Source organism: Apodemus sylvaticus, chromosome 15 (genome assembly GCF_947179515.1).
Source record: "Apodemus sylvaticus chromosome 15, mApoSyl1.1, whole genome shotgun sequence".
Classification (NCBI taxonomy): Eukaryota; Metazoa; Chordata; class Mammalia; order Rodentia; family Muridae; genus Apodemus; species Apodemus sylvaticus.
This window is the reverse complement of record NC_067486.1, coordinates 54992898-55007398: the sequence shown is the minus strand read 5'-3', so window position 1 is coordinate 55007398 and position 14501 is coordinate 54992898.

The window sequence follows — 14501 nt, the reverse complement described above, 5'->3', positions numbered from 1 at the left end:
TGTCAGGATATCTAATTTCTTCTTGTTTCTTCTTTTCTCACGACTGCTTAACAAGCCATGACCAACAGCAACCAACCAACAACCAGCAACACACCCAGCCTCTCCGGGCCATAGTATTTATATGTTCTCTGAAAAGTTCCCAGAATTCCAACATCACACAATTGCAGAAACTATCAGCTGCTGGAAAAAATCATGCACTTGCTACAGCACGAGACAAACCATAGTCAGCTGCTGTGGACAATCTGAAGTAGCCCCATGTCCCACACCTGAGATTAAAATGAAAACATATTCTTATGATATTTCCATGTAGTTTTTTTTAAGGAAACCAAAATTCCAAAATTGTCAGTATAACATCATCCTAAAATGCTATGAATTCTCCATAGGATGGTTGGCGTGAACATCCCGGTGTCTTTCATACTTTTCAGGTACCTGAGCTTTGCAGATGGTTAATTAGGTGTTAGAATTTCACCCCATCCATGTCACTCCTTCTTCTCCCTCCCTCTCTCCTCCCTCCCTCTCTCCTCCCTCTCTCTCTACTTCCTTTTCTTTTCCTCCCTCTCTTCCTCCTTATTTCCTTTGTCTTCATTTAATTGTTTTTCAATTAAAAATGACTTTTTAATTGAAACATAATTGGGCTGGAGAGATGACTCAGTGGTTAAGAACACTGACTGCTCTTCTAAAGATCCTGAGTTCAGATTCCAGCAACCACATGGTGGCTCACAACCATCCATAACAGTATCTGATACCCTCTTCTAGAGTGTCTGAAGACAGCTACAGTGTACTTACATATAATAATAAATAAATAACTCTTAAAAAAAGAAACATAATTATACCCTTTCACCTCTCCCTTTCTTCTTTCCAGCCCCTCCCAGCTACCTTCCCGCTAACCTGATCCAACCCCCTCCTCATATGTATGTATCTGTGTGCAAAAATAGCACACACCCACACATACAAACTTTTGAGTCTAGTTGTTGTTTTGTTTTGTTCCTTTGCTTTTCTTTTCTTCTTTTCTTTTCTTTCTTTCTTTTCTTTCTTTCTTTCTTTCTTTCTTTCTTTCTTTCTTTCTTTCTTTCTTTCTTTCTTTCTTTCTTTCTTTCTTCTTTCTGTCTTTCTTTCTTTCTTTATATCTTTCTTTCTTTCTTTCTTTCTTTCTTTCTTTCTTTCTTTCTTTCTTTCTTTCTTTCTTTCTTTCTTTCTTTCTTTCTTTCTTTCTTTCTTTCTTTCTTTCTTTCTTTCTTTCCTTTTTTGGATGACTTGTCAATTTACTTTGAACAACCAGTAAGGAGACTCATGCCTGGGAAGCATGCAGATCTCTGAGTTTAAAACTTGGCACTTGGAAGGTCATTGGTGAAATTGTAGCCTCCATTGATGGCCCAGGACTGAAGAGGTCATGCGAAGGAGTTGAGGTTTGGCACCATGAAGAGAGCCTATGAAAAACTATTGGTGAAGCCTAGTTTCAGTGGAAGATCCCAGCATATTGGAGATGCCAGTACTATGGGATGATCACCAAGAATAGCAGCGACAGTGAAGTGAATCAACCCGAGCTTAGAGTGCTACAGAAGGCAGAGCTGGAGAAGTGACACTAGCCCTTTAGAGGAGCCCAGAAGATCATGTGTGGATCCCAGACATTGAAACAAGAATCTGTTACATTGAAGCTGCCTTGGGGACCCCAAGGTTTTCAAGATTCCAGAGCCATAGGATGTCTCCTAAGGTATGCAGCCAACAGGGAGTGGAACCAGCCCAGGAAAAGAAGTTTGTTGCAGTCAATGAAGATGAAAAAGGTGTTAGAGATCTGAAAACTGCTTTGACATCAGACATGGAGTTGCAGAGTTTGGAGTTTGCCCAGGTGGTTTCCTATTGTGCTTTAGGGATTACAGTTAAGTGATTGGATAGATCTCAGAAGAGACTTTGAACTTTGGACTTTTAACATTGTTGAGACTGCTATAGACTGTGGGGACGTTGGATGTTGGGCTAAATGTACGTTTTATCCTGCTATGGCTATGTATGGTCCCCATAGAGTCATGTGTTTGAACAAACCTACGAGGTGTGGCCCTGTTAGAGTAGGTGTGTCACTGTGGGTGTGGGCTTTAAGACCCTCATCCTAGCCTCCTGGAAGCAAGTCTTTCACTAGCAGTCTTCGGATGAAGATGTAAGACTCTCAGCAATTCCTGTACCATGCCTGCCTGAAGGCTTCCATGTTCCTGCTTTGATGATACTAGACTGAATCTCTGAACCTGTAAACCAGACCCAGTTAAATGTTGTATTTTATAAGACTTGCCTTTGTCATGGTGTCTGTTCATAGCAGTAAAGCCCTGACTGAGATTATGTGTGTGTGTGTGTGTGTGTGTATTACTTTTTGTTTGTTTGTTTGTTTTGTTTTGTTTTTTTCAAGACAGGGTTTCTCTGTGTAGCCCTGGCTGTCCTGGAACTCACTCTGTAGACCAGGCTGGCCTCAGACTCAGAAATCCACCTGCCTCTGTCTCCCAAATGCTGGGATTAAAGGTGTGTGCCACCACCGCCCGGCATGTATTAATTCTTGATTACAGATCATCCAGAGAAGGGTTTTTATAATCCTGAAGCAACAGAAATTGATAGATATATGTTCTTAAAAAAAACTTCTGTAAATCACAACATATTATTAAAAAGCTTTCCGGTGAAAGCAAACAATACTGGATATCAAGAATAATTTTTGTTTGGTTGGTTTTTGAGACAGTGTTTCTCTGTGTAGTCCTGGCTGTGCTGGAACTCACTCTGTAGACCACGCTGGTCTCATACTCAGAAATCTGTCTGCCTCCCAAGTGCTGGAATTAAAGGCGTGTGACACCACCACCCGGCTAAGAATATTTTTTAATGTTATCTTCAATCTGTTTTGGGAATTCTATTTTGGGGAAGTTGCCTAAAATACAGCAGAAGAAAATGCTTTTGTCAAACGTTAGAAAAATTTAATGTTTTACAAAGGGGAAAAAAAATCTTAGGCTCATAGTCTGTCCAGCTATTCACATGTGCACCAGTGGTGAACATGCTTTCATTTAGAACGGCCTGTGGCAAGGGCAGGAGAGCAATCTGACCAGGCAGCTGAGCAGGTGTAATCTGCAAGGAGGCCAGGGGCACGCTACCCAGACCCCGGCTTTCTGCGTTTCCTTGCACACTGCATTTGTGTTGGTGACTTAGGTAGATGGTTGATGGTTACTGATATTTGTTGGCACTGATGGTGAATAACACCAAAGGGATGAACATGGCTGAAGCTCAACCAGGCAACAGTGCTGTGGCTGTGCCGAGTGTTAGAATATGCAGAGTTATGTTTCTGAACTGGTCAGCTGAACAGTTGCTGCTCTGAGCCCTTGTGCGGCCCCTGCTGCCTTGGCTTCCCTGGACCCTTTCTTAAGCTTCATCATGATCATCCTCTTTGTTGACAACTAAAGTGCCCTGCTTTCAGTTCTCCAGCTCTGGCTCCATGCATCTCACAGGGCCTCTATTATACGTTACTGTATATTTATCACCACTACTCCATACTCTCTCAGAGTGAATGGTCAAGCTCTTTGATTTTCCTGTGCTCTGCAAAAACAAACACACAAACAAGCAAACACCAAACTCTGAAATCAAAACAAATCAACCAACCAACCAGCCAGATAGCCCCCCTCCATTTCATTTTGCACTGAATTCCGGTCATTTGCATGTTCCTTGTCTTATTGTTAAGGCCTGTAGTGGATGGAGCTGTGACTCAGTTGGTAGAGTGTTCACATAGCATTCCAGAAACTCTGGATTTGATCCCTATAAATAGGGCACAGAGGTCCATGCTTGTAACCCTGGCACTCTGGAGGCAGAAGCAGAGGGAATCAGAAACTCAAGGTCATCCTTGGCAGCATAGTGAGTTTGGGGACAGCCTCGGCTATATTAGATCCTATATAAAAATAAAATTAAAAAAAAATAAGAGAATCCCATGCTAAGACAAGTTTGACAGTGTGCATAAGTGTGTTTCTGAAATGCACATTTTTTACCTTATTTTGTTACATTCCAGCCCTGCCCTGAGATACCTTATTTTTATGGTTAAAAGATTATGAACTCTCCACATTTCTGTTTTAGTGTCTGTTTTGCATATTGGCTAATATTTGGTTTATCCTAAATAATTGATTTAATCACATTTTTTTTTACTAACTAGCTTTAATACTATCCTGCCTCCTATAAAACAGATACCTGTTATGAAAAATGTTTCCTGTTAAACAAAGAATGAAGGGAGAGTGAGTGAAATATTGTATGCTGGATATTAGCATGCTAGCTTAAGCACTGAGAGATGCCCAGACAGGGTCACATATGCAAAGATTTTAACGTAGGGGAATTCCTGTGTGGAAGAAATGGGAAGTAGGAAGGCTATCCAAAATCAGGGCAAGTTAATTTGAGGCAAAGAAAAGTAGGAAGTAGTGTGAATGTAGGGATCCAAGACCACTATGCAAAAGAGCCTTGTTACATCATCTCCCAGGGATGAGCTGGCTTAAGCCTCTTTGTTGTGCTTAGCACAAAGGCTGGTTTTAGTTGGCAGGGTCCAGAGACTGGAGCCCCTTGCTCAATTACCATTTTCATCATTGATACATTTCTCCCTCCCTCTCTCCCTCCCCTGCCCCTTCTTCTTCTTCTTCTTCTTCTTCTTCTTCTTCTTCTTCTTCTTCTTCTTCTTCTTCTTCTTCTTCTTCTTCTTCTTCTTCTTCTTCTTCTTCTTCTTCTTCCTCTTCCTCTTCCTCTTCCTCTTCCTCTTCCTCTTCCTCTTCCCCTCCCCTTTCCCTTCTCCTTCATTTTTTTAAATTTTTTTATTCGATATAATTTATTTACATTTCAAATGATTTCCCCTTTTCTAGCCCCCCACTCCCCGAAAGTCCCGTAAGCCCCCTTCTCTTCCCCTGTCCTCCCACCCACCCCTTCCCACTTCCCCGTTCTGGTTTTGTCGAATACTGCTTCACTGAGTCTTTCCAGAACCAGGGGCCACTCCTCCTTTCTTCTTGTATCTCATTTGATGTGTGGATTATGTTTTGGGTATTCCAGTTTTCTAGGTTAATATCCACTTTTTAGTGAGTGCATACCATGATTCACCTTTTGAGTCTGGGTTACCTCACTTAGTATGATGTTCTCTAGCTCCATCCATTTGCCTAAGAATTTCATGAATTCATTGTTTCTAATGGCTGAATAGTACTCCATTGTGTAGATAGACCACATTTTTTTGCACCCACTCTTCTGTTGAGGGATACCTGGGTTCTTTCCAGCATCTGGCAATTATAAATAGGGCTGCTATGAACATAGTAGAGCATGTATCCTTATTACATGGTGGGGAATCCTCTGGGTATATGCCCAGGAGTGGTATAGCAGGATCTTCTGGAAGTGAGGTGCCCAGTTTTCGGAGGAACCGCCAGATTGCTTTCCAGAGTGGTTGTACCAATTTGCAACCCCACCAGCAGTGGAGGAGTGTTCCTCTTTCTCCACATCCTCTCCAACACCTGCTGTCTCCTGAATTTTTAATCTTAGCCATTCTGACTGGTGTAAGATGAAATCTTAGGGTTGTTTTGATTTGCATTTCCCTAATGACTAATGAAGTGGAGCATTTTTTAAGATGCTTCTCCGCCATCCGAAGTTCTTCAGGTGAGAATTCTTTGTTTAAGTCTGTACCCCATTTTTTAATAGGGTTGTTTGGTTTTCTGGAGTCTAACTTCTTGAGTTCTATATATATATTGGATATTAGCCCTCTATCTGATGTAGGATTGGTGAAGATCTTTTCCCAATGTGTTGGTTGCTGATTTGTCCTCTTGATGGTGTCCTTTGCCTTACAGAAACTTTGTAATTTTATGAGGTCCCATTTGTCAATTCTTGCTCTTAGAGCATACGCTATTGGTGTTCTGTTCAGAAACTTTCTCCCTGTACCGATGTCCTCAAGGGTCTCTTCCCCAGTTTCTTTTCTATTAGCTTCAGAGTGTCTGGCTTTATGTGGAGGTCCTTGATCCATTTGGATTTGAGCTTAGTACAAGGAGACAAGAATGGATCAATTCGCATTCTGCATGCTGCCCTCCAGTTGAACCAGCACCATTTGTTGAAAAGGCTATCTTTTTTCCATTGGATGTTTTTAGCCTCTTTGTCTAGGATCAAGTGGCCATAGGTGTGTGGGTTCATTTCTGGATCTTCAATCCTGTTCCATTGATCCTCCTGCCTGTCACTGTACCAATACCATGCAGTTTTTAACACTATTGCTCTGTAGTATTGCTTTAGGTCAGGGATACTGATTCCCCCAGACTTTCTTTTGTTGCTGAGAATAGTTTTAGCTATCCTGGGTTTTTTGTTGTTCCAGATGAATTTGATAATTGCTCTTTCTAACTCTGTGAAGAATTGAGTTGGGATTTTGATGGGTATTGTGTTGAATCTGTATATTGCTTTTGGCAAAATGGCCATCTTAACTATATTGATTCTACCGATCCATGAGCATGGGAGGTTTTCCCATTTTTTGAGGTCTTCTTCCATTTCCTTCTTCAGAGTCTTGAAGTTCTTGTCATACAGATCTTTCACATGTTTGGTAAGAGTCACCCCAAGATACTTTATACTGTTTGTGGCTATTGTGAAGGGGGTCATTTCCCTAATTTCTTTCTCAGCCTGCTTATCTTTGAGTATAGGAAGGCCGCTGATTTGCTTGAGTTGATTTTATAACCTGCCACTTTGCTGAAGTTGTTTATCAGCTGTAGGAGCTCTCTAGTGGAGTTTTTTGGGTCACTTAGGTAGACTATCATGTTGTCTGCAAATAATGATAGTTTGACTTCTTCCTTTCCAATTTGTATCCCTTTGACCTCCTTATGTTGTCGAATTGCCCGAGCTAGTACCTCAAGTACAATATTGAAAAGATAAGGAGAAAGGGGGCAGCCTTGTCTAGTCCCTGATTTCAGTGGGATTGCTTCAAGTTTCTCTCCATTTAGTTTGATGCTGCCTACCGGTTTGCTGTATATTGCTTTTACTATGTTTAGGTATGGGCCTTGAATTCCTGTTCTCTCCAAGACTTTAAGCATGAAAGGATGCTGAATTTTGTCAAATGCTTTTTCAGCATCCAATGAAATGACCATGTGGTTTTGTTCTTTGAGTTTGTTTATGTAGTGGATTGCATTGATGGATTTCCGTATATTGAACCAACCCTGCATTCCCGGGATAAAGCTTACTTGATCATGGTGGATGATCGTTTTGATGTGTTCTTGGATTCGGTTGGCAAGAATTTTATTGAGTATTTTTGCATCGATGTTCATAAGGGAAATTGGTCTGAAGTTCTCTTTCTTTGTTGGATCTTTGTGTGGCTTTGGTATCAGCGTAATTGTGGCTTCGTAGAAGGAATTGGGTAATGTTCCTTCTGTTTCTATTTTGTGGAATAGTTTGAAGAGTATTGGTGTTAACTCTTCTTTGAAGGTCTGATAGAATTCTGCACTGAAACCATCTGGTCCTGTGCTTTTTTTGGTTGGAAGACTTTCTATGGCTCCTTCTATTTCTTTAGGCATTATGGGACTGTTTAGATGGTCTAGTTGGTCCTGATTTAATTTTGGTATTTGGTATCTGTCAAGGAAATTGTCCATTTCCTCCAGATTCTCCAGTTGTGTTGAATACAGTCCCTTGTAGTAGGATCTGATGATTTTTTGGATTTCCTCAGTTTCCGTTGTTATATCTCCCTTTTCATTTCTAAGTTTGTTAATTTGGATACTTTCTCTGTGCCCTTTGGTCAGTCTGGCTAAGGGTTTATCTATCTTGTTGATTTTCTCAATGAACCAGCTCCTAGTTTTGTTGATTTTTTGTATGGTTCTCTTTGTTTCTACTTGATTGATTTTGGCCCTGAGCTTGATGATTTCCTGCCTTCTACTCCTCCTGGGTGAAATAGCTTCTTTTTGTTCCAGGGCTTTCAGGTGTGTCATTAAGCTGGTAATGTATGCTCTCTCCATTTTCTTTTTGGAGGCACTCAGGGCTATGAGTTTTCCTCTTAGCACTGCTTTCATTGTGTCCCATAGGTTTGGGTATGTTGTGTTTTCATTTTCATTGTGTTCTAAAAAGTCTTTAATTTCTTTCTTTATTTCTTCCTTGACCAAGGTATCATTGAGTAGAATATTGTTCAGTTTCCACGTGTATGTGGGTTTTCTGTTGTTTTTGTTGCTATTGAAGATCACTTTTATCCATAGTGATCTGATAGGAGGCATGGGATTAGTTCGATCTTCTTATATTTGTTGAGGTCTGCCTTGTGTCCAATTATATGGTCGATTTTGGAGAAGGTACCATGAGGTGCTGAAAAAAAGGTATATTCTTTTGCTTTAGGGTGAAATGTTCTATAAATATCAGTCAAATCCAATTGGTCCAAAGCTTCAATTAGTTTTACTGTGTCCCTGTTTAGTTTCTGTTTTCCTGATCGGTCCATTGAGGAAAGTGGAATGTTGAAGTCCCCCACAATTATTGTGTTAGGTGCAATGTGTGCTTTGAGCTTTAGTAAAGTTTCTTTTACGAATGAGGGTGCCCTTGCATTTGGCGCATAGATGTTCAGAATTGAAAGTTCTTCTTGGTGGATTTTTCCTTTGACCAGCAAGAAATGTCCTTCTGTGTCTCTTTTGATGACTTTAGGTTGAAAGTCAATTTTATCTGATATTAGAATGGCTACTCCTGCTCGTTTCCTGTGACCATTGGCTTGTAAGATTGTCTTCCAGCCTTTTACTCTAAGGTAGTTTTTATCTTTGGCACTGAGGTGTGTCTCCTGTATACAGCAAATTGTAGGGTCCTGTTTCCTTATCCAGTCTGTTAGTCTATGTCTTTTTATTGGGGAATTGAGACCATTGATGTTAAGAGATATTAGGGAATAGTGATTATTACTTCCTGTCATTTTTGATGTTCTTTTTATATTTGAGTGGTTATCTTCTTTTGGGTTTGATGAAGGAAGGTAACTATCTTGCTTTTTCCAGGGTGTAGTTTCCCTCCTTGTATTGGAGTTTTCCTCCTATTATTCTTTGCAGAGCTGGGTTTGTGGAAAGATATTGTGTAAATTTGGTTTTGTCATGGAATATCTTGGTTTCTCCATCTATGGTCAATGAGAGTTTTGCTGGGTATAGTAGTCTTGGCTGACATTTGTGTTCTCTTAGAGTCTGCATGAGATCTGCCCAGGATCTTCTAGCTTTCATGGTCTCTGGTGAGAAGTCTGGTGTGATTCTGATAGGTCTTCCTTTATATGTTACTTGGCCTTTCTCTCTTACTGCCTTTAATATTCTTTCTTTGTTTAGTGCATTTGGGGTTTTGATTATTATGTGACGAGAGGTATTTCTGCTCAGGTCCAGTCTGTTTGGAGTTCTGTAGGCTTCTTGTATATTCATAGGCATCTCTCTCTTTAAGTTAGGAAAATTTTCTTCCATAATTTTGTTGAAGATATTTGCTGGCCCCTTCTGTTGTAAATCTTCACTCTCATCTATACCTATAATCCTTAGGTTTGGTCTTCTCATTGTATCCTGGATTTCCTGGATGTTCTGGGATACAAGCTTTTTGCATTTTGCATTTTCTTTGACAGTTGAGTCAATGGTTTCTATGGTATCTTCGGCATCTGAGATTCTTTCTTCCATCTCTTGTATTCTGTTGTTTATATTTGCATCTATGGCCCCTGATTTCTTCTCAAGGTTTTCTATCTCCAAAGTTGTTTCCCTTTGTGATTTCTTAGTTGTTTCTACTTCTGTTTTTAGGTCCAGGATGGTTTTGCTCAGTTCCATCATTTGTTTGTCTGTGTTTTCCTGTATTTCTTTAAGAGATTTTTGTGTTTCCTCTTTCATGACTTCTGCCTGTTGACTCAAGTTCTCCTGCATTTCTTTAAGTTTTTTTTGCCTTTCTTCTTTATTGGCTTCTATCTCTTGGGCCTTATTCTCCTGCATTTCTTTAAGTGTTTTTTGTGTTTCCATTAAACGGGTTTCTAGCTTACTCATGTTCCCCTGTATTGCTTTAAGAGATTCATTCACGTCCTTTTTGTGTTCTTCTAGCAGCATCATGAACAGTGATTTTAAATCCAAATCTTGTTTCTCTGGTGTGTTGGCATAACCAGGACTTGTTGATGTTGGAGAGTTTGGTTCAGATGCTGCCATATTGCCTAGATTTCTGTTAGTAGCGTTCCTGCGTTTGCCCTTTGCCATCTTGTTCTCTGGAGCTAATTGGTCTTGACTCCGGCTGGTGTTTCAGCCTCCTGAGAGGCTCTAGGGTTATTTCTGCAACACTGGAGGGCAGGGTTTCCCCTGCTGCTGATTGCTGATGTGCTTTCCTCCTCTTGGGTGCCCTTGCAGCCCTAGTGTTCTTTGCCCCAGATTGTGTCTGTGAGCCAGGAGGTGCCCGTTTGCTCCTTCAGGGAGTGCTGAGGCTGTATGCTGCAGGGACCTTTTCTGCATGCTGATCTCTCTGCTGGGCAGCAGAACTCCCAACCGGGTTGGTTCACACAAGGCTAGCCTAGCTGCTCAGGCCCTGAGTCTAGGCAAAAGCCTGGCAGGCCAATGTCGGAGCAAAGTTCCCCTCAGCTGTGGGTGTTAATTGGGTGTGTCAGGTGGCTAGGATGGTGGCCTGCGCGAGTTCCCTGAGAGTGCTGGGAGAGTCTGCTGGGCTAACAACCTCCTGGCTGGGTCAGCACACAGATGGCCCAACGAGCAGCCCAGGGCCTGGGGGCAGTCCAGGGCCTGACCGTCTGAGACCCCTGCTATGTCCGCCTCGGGCTATGCCTGTTAGCCGGTTTTGTTTTGCCTGCTAGGTCTCCCTGGCTTCCCTTAGGCAAAATGGCGGTGGTGTGCTCGCCGGCCCGGGAGGAAAAAAACCTCCTGCCCGGGTTTGCAACCCGGTGGCCCCCCGATCAGCCCAGGGCCTGGGTGCAGGCCAACGCCCGTCGGGCTTAGACCCCCGCGATGTTGGTCTCGGGTTATATTTGCGTACCTCAGTCTGATTTCTCTGGTGACCGAGAACCAATATGGAGCCCTCGTAACTGACTGGCGGGAGGCAGAGTTCTGATGTGGCCCTTCTCCTTCATTTTAATTTTACTTTCTTCTTCCTCCTCTTTCTCCCTCTTCTTACTTTTCCACTTCTTCCTCTTTCTTTTCCTGGGACAGCCTTATTACGCAGTCCAGGCAGGCCTTGAACTTACATTTTCTTGCCTCAGCACCCCACATCCTGGGATTCCAGGTCTGTACCACCAATCCAGGCTTCAGCTTGTTTTAGCCCAACAGTAAGATATACTTTTACCTTAGAGAGTGAGTGACATTGTTGAAGAATCTAGAACTCTGATTGTGAAGTTTGTAGTATTGTACACAAATCTGCAAAGCTTAATATTTGACTGGAAAGGATTTCTGAAAAAAAAAATGAGTATGCTCTTTTGGTATATTTGAACCAGTCCTGTGAAAACTTCCTTCTGTAAGGTTCTCCTCACTGAATAATTTCATGGCTTCAGACCCCAGTATTTTACTGAGATCTCAAAGATAAGACATGTTAAAGTATGTGTGTATCCATAAGAGATGAAGTATGCAAATCAGTCCTAATGTTGGTTTCACAAGGGGGGCAATGAAATAAAGAGTTACAATGATGAGGTGTGTATGTGTGTGTGTGTGTGTGTGTGTGTGTGTGATGAAGGGAGAAAGTATGAGGAGAAACATCTGGAACTGGGAAGCACTTGGTAGGGTGGAAATCTAGTACAGTGGAAACTTTTTAGAATATATGACAGTGACCTTAGTGAGGAATCCTAGGAAAATGGAGGATACTAAGTCTGAAATGGAATCTTTTGTAGCCAGGCAAGGCTTCCAGTAGTGCACTGTGCTGCACTCAGCTGAGCTGTGGGCTGAGAGGGTCCTATGGAGATCCCTATACAAACCAGGCTGATGCTAGTTAAAAAGGTTGTTCTCTCAAATACTGACAGGGGTCGGGGGCATTGCTGAGGAGAACTTCCACAGGACTCATTAACCATAAAGAGGTCAATTTGGTACCCACATGGACTTTTTGTTTCTATATTCTAGTCTTTTTGGTGTGGAAAGATACTCTACAGGTTACAGAGAAAGAAACTTGGACATTGACCCAGTCACAAAATCTTCAACCTGTGCAACCCCAGCAATCTGTGCTGGGGTTATGGTGGCATAGAACTTACGGGAGTGGCCAACCAATGTTTGGATTAACTTGAAGCCCATGCCATTATCCATGAGAGGGAGCCCTTGTCCTACACTGTCCGGATGGCCAGGAACCAGGGACTGGAGAGTCCAGAGACCAAAGGTAAAAACCAATAGAACTGGCAAAAACCAAACCAAACCAAACCAAACCAAACCAAACCAAACCAAACCAAACCAAACCAAACCAAACCAAAACCAAACCAACAAAACAAAATCCAATCAATAAAACAATTCCTAATGATATTCTGCTAGACTCGTAGATGGGTGCTCTGTCATCAGCCATGTGGGAGAATGCCTCTGGCAGCAGATGATAGTAGGTGCAGAGACACACAGCCAAACATTATTAGGATAGAGTCTAAATCACCGTCCCTCCCCTTGGAGATCAGTGGATCCCTTGCAAGAGTAGGAGGAAAATGTGTAGGAGGTAGAGAATGGAGGACACCAGAACAAAGTAGCCCTCTGAGCCAGCTAAGCAGGGCTCACAGAGACTGAGGCAGCAAGCAGGGCGTCTGCATGGGCCTGCACGGTCTGAACCGGATCCTCTGTGTGTGTGTTATGCCGGTACCTTAGTGTTTTAGGGACTCCTAACCGTGGAAACAGATGTGTTTCTGACTATTTTGCCTGCTATTGGGGCTCCTTTCCTCCTATTGTCCACCCTTGGTATGAGGACTTTTGCCTTGTCTTGTGGTATCATGTTGGGTTGATATTGTTGGGAGGCCTGTTCTTTTCTGAAGAGGAAACCTGAGGTAGTGGTGGTGAGGCTGTGGACCTGGGGAGAGCAGAAGTGGAAGAGGGAACTGGAAGGTGAGGGAGAAGAAACTGTTGTTGGGATGCATTGTATGAGGAAAGGATCTATTTTCAATGAAAAAGTTGTTTTTGTTTCAATCCATGTTAGGCATCATTTGATTAAAAAAAAAAAGAAAAAAGAAAAGCACGTGACAACTACACTTTACACACAAGTACAGGTTGTGAGAGAGCAGGTATTAAGATGACTAGGGGTCCATACCTAGGTAGAGAAAGCGATGAAGCTGGGCTGAGGACAGGGAGAAAGGAAAGTGCGCTGCAGGCCTGATACTCTCGGCCCATTCTTCATTCTAGATCAAGAACTTCCCAGCAGCATCCCATGCTGGGTGAACATAGCAAATACTTTGCATGCTTTTCTTGGCCCATTGTTGCATGCATATCAGGAACAGCAGGGCCTAGGATAAGGTGGTTCTCAATGGAGACCATGCTGAGGGGGTTAACCTCTGAGGCTTATGTTAACCACCACTCCCACAGCTAAGGGTAAACACCTGTAAAGAGCAATGTGTGTGGGCATCTCTAGGTCTACACTGAGTTATGAGAATTGAAAAAAAAACATAACAACTAGTGACTATCATATATGTGATGCCACATCTCAAAAGTTCACTTCTACCAATCAGTCAGTCTCTTAGTTATCCTTTTCGTCCAATGTATCAGAACGGTGTTTGTATGTTCTTCAAAATAGGACTCTCTGGCCATATCTCTGTGGGATCTGAATTCAGTAGGCTAAGCGCAGGATCCTGGGTTCACAGTCATTTTGCAACATGTATTCTGGCTGGTTTGTTAGGTGCCACTAATGTTAGCAATAACATTAGTGAGGAAGGCACAGACATGGCGTTGGCATAGCAGTGGGTTTAGGTGTGGGCGGGTAGTTCTGGGAGAAGCTGTGGAATAGTATTTAGTATGTAAGGGGTTAAAAAATCAAGACTAAGAGACTAAGGAGTGTTTGATTCTGTCTAACATTTTTGTATCTAAGTTTGTGACTGCTGCTCCTCTGATCACCTGGAGAAAATATTATACAAAAGGAAGTTGCTTTATGATTCATGAAAGTAACAGAGTCAGCAAGTGAGTGAAATAATTTGCTATGCAAGTAGCTCTTGGATTTTTGTAAAGGAAATTTGCATTTTCCCAAAGTCTATTTTACTTTTTGTCATTCAACATAAAACTGGCAATGGGCCTGTGTTTTTAAAACCATCCCTAGTACACAAAGAAGGCATTTCGAAGAAAGCCGTAAACTCATTAAATTTGTGCATTGACATGGAAATTACAAGTTTCAGATTAAACAGTACATGATTATAATGGGATGGTTTGAGACAAAAAAAAAAAAAAAAAAAAAAAAAAAAAAAAAAAAAAGCACCCAGCTACTGGATACGTTATAAACACAAAGCAAGATAGACTTATCACTGAGCAATGCAGTTTTGAATCTGGCTTCTTTCAATTCTTCACTAGAATAAAGACACAAGTGAGATTGTGAGTCAAAGTCTTGGCCAACGGCGCTCCCAGCACTTACAGCTGTGCAGGGATAAATAGTCATATACACTGGTAAAATAC